This window comes from Jaculus jaculus, chromosome 17, assembly GCF_020740685.1.
Source record: "Jaculus jaculus isolate mJacJac1 chromosome 17, mJacJac1.mat.Y.cur, whole genome shotgun sequence".
NCBI lineage: Eukaryota > Metazoa > Chordata > Mammalia > Rodentia > Dipodidae > Jaculus > Jaculus jaculus.
In genome coordinates, this window is record NC_059118.1 from 47,084,177 (window position 1) to 47,091,040 (window position 6,864).

The 6,864-nt window shown below is 39.4% G+C and overlaps 1 pseudogene; it reads left to right on the forward strand.

Moving 5' to 3' along the window:
* Positions 1–3,332: 3,332 nt before the first annotated feature.
* Positions 3,333–3,746, forward strand: LOC123455528 (annotated as a pseudogene).
* The last annotated feature ends 3,118 nt before the right edge of the window (positions 3,747–6,864 follow it).

Sequence of the window (6,864 nt, forward strand, 5' to 3'; positions counted from 1 at the left end):
GTACTATACTTCTATGTGAAACAGCATTCACAGCACTTACGTTTATATCAAAATATCTAGTAACTCCAACAGATGTTCTATGTCCAAGAGTATCAAATACTCAGCAAAGGCTTAATTCTTTATGTAAAGCAACAACACATCCTTTTCATTAGTGTACATATCGGCTTTTGCCTTTAATAAATGGAAAAACTATAGGTAAACAGGAAAATTATTCAAAAATAAATTTATGATTTATTATTAGTAAATGTCTGATTTATATGTTTATTTCATGAACCTTTATGCCCAAGGTCACACACAAAAATTCTTGGGCTTAAAGGGGTTTGTAAAAGAAAAATTTAAGAAGGCTTTTTGAAGTCCATGTTTGCTAGGAGTGCTGAGGCACTGGCTGAGCTCATTCTCTAAACCTGTAGTTTTACTGAATAACTAACACATGGTACTTTGCTCCAACATAAAAGAGCCCCCATGTCTAAAATCTGGTGGATGAGGAAGATAATTCCAGGAGCTACCCAAAGGCTGTTTATGTGAGACACACAATGTAGACCAAGCCAGAAACATGCTCAAACCTGTGAAAACCCAATATTCCTGGAATCTGCATACCTTCTGTGTACCTAACACAGGATTCTGACGTATTTTTAATGAGCATATGTACAACTCATTTTACCCACACTCAAGGTCATTCCTGTGGCTCTGCCCTCTCAGAAAGTCTCCAGTAACAATGCAAAGCAAGTATGGTAACCACTGCATGGCATGATTCCCTTTACAGGAAATGATTGCCTATCTAGCATCACCAAATACTGGTGAAATTAAGAAAAATACAGATGTCTAAAGGTATAACCTCTTCACACAGAATTATAGACTTCAGGGCTGGAGAGATGGCTTAGCAGTTAACCGCTTGCCTGTGATGCCTAAGGACCCTGGTTCAAGGCTCGATTCCCCAGGACCCACATAAGCCAGATGGACAAGGTGGTGCATGCATCTGGAGTTCGTTTGCAGTGGCTGGAGGCCCTGGTGCACCCATTCTCTATCTATCTGCCTCCTTCTCTCTCTGTCTGTCACTCTCAAATAAATAAAAATTTTAAAAATTTTTAAAAATTATAGACTTCAATATACCTTTTTTTCTAGATGTAAAGAATGAAGACATATTTTTTAATTTTTTTTTAAATTTTATTTATTTATTTATTTGAGAGCGACAGACACAGAGAGAAAGACAGAGGGAGAGAGAGAGAATGGGCGCGCCAGGGCTTCCAGCCTCTGCAAACGAACTCCAGCTGCGTGCGCCCCCTTGTGCATCTGGCTAATGTGGGACCTGGGGAACCGAGCCTCGAACCGGGGTCCTTAGGCTTCACAGGCAAGCGCTTAACCGCTAAGCTATCTCTCCAGCCCCAATGCTTTTTCTTTAAACAAGAAAACACCTAGATTTTACAAATTCTTTTACACAACATTGGTTGTAGATGGTTTATGGAAAAAGTATGGCACACATTTTTATCTTATTACAGCTTTAAAAAAAACCCTCAACTTAACACATTGAGAAAGTTCTTTCATTATCAAATAAATGCAAATAACTCCAATAAAGATTTAAAAGGTGTCACTTAAGGAAAAATCAAACCTCTATTCCAACTGTCCTGGTTATTACTTGTTCTTTCTTTCTAGTCTGCCTCTTAGACATATATCCCTTCCTAATACTTTTTATTGTGTGTGTTTTTATTAAATGTCTTTTCATTTAATCTGTTCATGGGCTGAGTTATTTTGGTAGTAGCTAACTTAACATTCTAACTTTCAACACTGTTACTCAACTTTCTAAAAATCAATTCTCTTTGCCCCCATTCTGTCTTGGTCTTTTGGGGATGGGTTGGGCTATGTTTTTTATGTTTGACAATAATATCAATTAGAAGTGACAGGGTGTAAACTATAAACTAAATCCACCTTCAAATCAGGCCACTCTAGTCACTGTCTCCATGAGAACCTTGTCCTCTTGTTCTCTGAAGATGTGAAGTCTGAGGGCCCGCCCACTGTGCAGTCCCTGTCACACATCCACAGAGGGCACAGGGATAAAGTGAGGAAAGTAGTGAAACAACTTTGTATTACAGAATGTATGGAAAACTATTAATGCAAAGTGTTTCTTATGTACTTAATGAAATATGCATGTATATTTCTAGTCACATACAGAAACATAAACATCTCATTATTGAAACTGACATTCCACTATTTGCTCTAGAAAATGAGAGTCTGAAACTCTCTTTTGGTTTAATTGACACGCTGTTATTATGAAAATGCCTGAATTTTGTGGAAAACTTGTCTGCCTAGTGAACTAAACTGTGGAAAGTCTCAAAAATCACAAACGTTGTGATTATTTCGTGCCGCTATGGTTTTTTCTATACAGGCATATTACAGAGAGATCATCATCAATATGTTAACTTTTGACCCATGTTTAACTTTTAAAGACCCAGGCAATTGATCTTCAATTAAATTAAAAGATCTTATAGGCATTTAGTTCAAGTAAGTATATGACAACCACAGAAGAACCTTGAGAGATCCTTTCTTTTCTGACTTTGAAACAAAACTGACTTTTTTTTTTCTGGATACATGAATCATAGCTGGGCGTGGTGGCGCATGCCTTTAATCTCAGCACTCAGAAGGCAAACTTAGAAGGATCATCATGAGTTCCAGGACACCCTGAGACTACATAGTGAATTCCAGATCAGCCTGGGCTAGAGCAACACCTAACCTAAAAAACAAACAAACAAACAAAAAACCCTCGCGTCTTAGAATTTAACCCCATGGCTCTGGCCCTAGCATGAGGCTGTTCAGGTTAATTTCTTCAGTATAAAGGTTAGCTCTCCGCCTGCCAGGCCTCTCGACCTCCCGGCCAGCTCCTGTTCACTTTGTTTCCTGACACACAGTGGCCTGTAGACCCTCCAGTGGCCAAATGAAAGGATCTCACACCACTTTATGTTGCTTCATCAAAGCTGTTGACCTCAATTTTCATAATGAATCACTTTAGAAATGCATTTGTTTTTTAAAGTAATTGAGAAAAGAGACATTAAATATTTCTAGATAGCTCTTCCATTAGTTAATAACCCACTCAGAGAGCCAGTAGGGTGCTACCTCTGAAATCCATTTCTGGCTCTTCTTTATTTGCTCCAAACAGCTACACACCACCCATTCTCTTCACCCCCAAGCAAGATTGATCCCAGACTCCTTCTATCCATCTTTCCTACAAAATGCCTCATCCAACCCTTAATTTGGCTTGACACTTTCTGCCACAAACCAGACTATGATTTCTTAAAATCCAGTATATAAGTTTTCTCCCCAAGGGTTGGCAACTTAGGAGCATGAACATCAGTGTTGCCATATCCAAGAAGAACCAAATTGCCATTTATGCCATTTATGAACTCATGTTTAAGGGGTTATGGTCCCCAGAAGGACATCCACATGCACAAGCACACCAAGCTGGTAGACAAGAAACGTGCCAGCCTTCACGTCATGAAGGCCATGCAGTCTTGTAAGCCCCAAGGGTAGTGAAGAAACAGTTTGCCTGGACACATTTCTATTGGCATCTTACCAACCAGGACATCCAGTACCTCTGTGATTCCCTCCATCTGCCTCCTGAAATCGTGCCTGCCACCCTGTGGAACACTGTGCCCCGGTGCTGACAAGAAAGCGGAGGGTGGTGCTGGGTCAGCAACGGAGTTCCAGTTTAGAGGCTTGTCTGGTCGTGGATGGGTCAGCCACCTCAAGAAAGCTGAAGAGGATTATGTTGTGTGGAATAAATTTGTAGCCAGGAAAAAAAAAAAAAAAAGAATTATTGAGATCTTCAACTGTGGGAGGTTATAAGACTGGACCCTCTCTGCTTGTCCTCTGACTTCAATGTAAGTAATCTTTCTTGCAGGAACTATGGCCACTGTGGCACTACCCATCAGAGGCCTTCACCATGGTCAAGATGATAGAAATGTCATGCCCCTGAAACTCCATAACTCTGCTAAATAAACTTTCCTTTACAAAATATCCTATATTGGGTATTTTATCATAGTAACAAAAAACAGACTAATGCACTTATAGTCTCTATGGTAACTTAAATTATAGTCATCCATCATTATCTGTTATATTTGTCCACAATCCTCTATGGGTACTAACATCCATCACCCCTCAAGTCTCTTATATAAAATGGAATAGTGTTTGTCTGTAACTTATGCACATTTTCCTAGACACTGTCATCTCTAGATGGCTATAATACCTTATACAATGTGAATATTGTGTCAATAGTTGCCATAGTGTATTTCTTGAGGAAGAATGGCAAGAAAAAGGTCTATACAAGATGACCATAGATATAATTTTACCATTATATTTACTGCTATAGTTGATTGAATGTAAAGATGCTGAGCAGGTGAATGTGAAGAGCTGATAGTATTTTATCATTTTATTATTTTTCAAAAGCTGCACATAGAGCTGAAGAGATGACTAAGTGGCTAAAGATACTTTCTCACAAAACCTGAAGGCCTGGGTTCAATTCCTCAACAACGCAATGCCAGATGCACAAAGCAATGCACATGCATCTGGAGTTCATCTGCAGTAGCAGTATGCCCCAGACTCTCTCTCTTTTTTTCTTGCAACTATATAAATATATATATTTTTAAATTTTTTATTATTATTTATTTATTTGAGAGAACGACACAGGGAGAGAGAGAGAGAGAAGATGGGCACGCCAGGGCCTTCAGCCATTGCAAATGATCTCCAGACACATGCGCCACCTTGTGCATCTGGCTTACGTGTGTCCTGGGGAATTGAATTGAGGTCCTTTGGCTTTGCAGCATAATGCCTTGACCACTAATCCATCTCTCCAGCACCTTACATAAATATTTTTTACATTGTACATAATCACAGCTAGAAACAAACTACTTAGGCTTAGAACTCATGGACAACTGTAAAGCCAAAATTTATAAGAAATTTCAAGAGAATCTGTAAGGACAACACACAACTATTTAATATTTTATGGATAGATAGATAGATAGGAGGGGGAAGATAAACAAAGAGAGAATGGGCACACCAGGGGCTCCAGCCACAGCAAACAAATTCCAGGTGCATGTGCATCTGGCTTCTGTGGATACTGTGGAATCAAACCTGGGTCCTGAAGCTTCACAGACAAACATCTTAACTAAGCCATTTCTCCAGCCCCCAAAATGTAATTGTACATCACTACTTCAATAGAATAGAAGAGTGCTGCTACCACTGACTTGTCAGTCACAGCTGCATCATAGACTGAATGATAGCCAGGATCTGTTGCTCACTAGGGCGGCTTGTGCTACTGGACAGCAGGATGTCTAGAATCTTCCAACACTGCACCTGCTACTGAGATTGACACAGACAATGATGCCATCATCTACCCTAACCCTAGTGGAAACCCATTAGTCATGAGCCAATAGTGAACCACTTCTCCCGCCCATTGAGACTACAGTCCCACTCTCCCTGCCTGTACACTGTGATAAGCAGACAACAGTGCAAAAGGGATAACATGAAAATAACATGAAATCAAGTGCAAGTAAATCCAATAAGATTGCCTAGTCCTACAATGGTCGTCTCTAATCAAAACATAGAAGAGACATTAGGATCAGAACCCCAAAATGAAGTTATGAGCAATGCAACCCTCACCAAGCTACTGGTAGAATTTGCAGAAAAGCAACAAAGGGCCCAGCAACAAAGTATGGATGCTGACATCACTAGACTAGACCTAATAAGTAAGAAAATGGAAGGGGTTCAAAGACAGTTAAAGTATAGGAAGGAGAGTGAAAAAATGGAGGACCTCAAAAATCAGCTGGCTATGCTAAATGAAGACATAAAGAAATGCAAGGATGAATTCCAAGAAGCATCAAGAAAATCAAAAAGATGAAGTGAAAAGGGAACTTGACAGAGGGATGGAAATTATACATAGAAAAGTACTAGAAAATGCAAATGTAATTGAATAAGCCCAAAAGTCTTTAGAAGCTCTCAAGAATAGAGTCAGCCATGTGGAGGACAGAAACTCTGATCTGGAAGGCAAGAGAAAATAAACAGTTTGAGAGTTCAAAAGTTTCAATAGGTTCAAAATTTTCTGTGAACAGAACATGAAGGAATTGTAGGATACCCTTAAACATCCTAACACTCAGATCATGGGAATACCAGAAGGGGAAGAAATTCAGACCAAAAGGCATGGAGAACTTATTTTAAAAAATTATCAAAGAAAACCTTCCCACTCTCTCAAAAGAAAGACCCATCAAGCTAACAGAACTCCAAACAGATTGGACCAAAGGAGAAACTCTCCAAGACATAAGACTCTAAACATTGACATAAAAGAGAAAATCCTAAAAGCAGCTAGGGAAAAACAGCACATCACATTTAAAGGTAACCCGATCAGAATTACTTCAGACTTCTCAATGGAAACCCTGAAAGCCAGAGGGGCCTGGAATGGAACACTGCAAACTCTTAGAACCAATGGCTTCCAACCCCAAATCTCAAAACCAGCAAAAGTATCCCTCATGTTAGATGGTGAAAGAAAAACTTTCCATGGCAAAACTGAGATTTACAATCATATGAACACAAAACTAAACCTACAGAGTGTATTTCAGAAAATTCTCCACACAGAATAATCCAATAATCAACCTCAAATGCCTACAAGAAGCAGATCACAATAACCAAACTCAAAGAAGGCACAAAAAACTTCAAAGTCCATGAAAACACAAAACCACAATATGGCAGGGATCAAATCAAACCTCACAGCCATTACCCTAAACATTAATGGCCTTAATTCACCCATCAAGACACACAAGCTAACAGGGAAGATCAGAAAATTAGACCCCACAATCTGTTGTCTTCAAGAAACCTACCTCACCA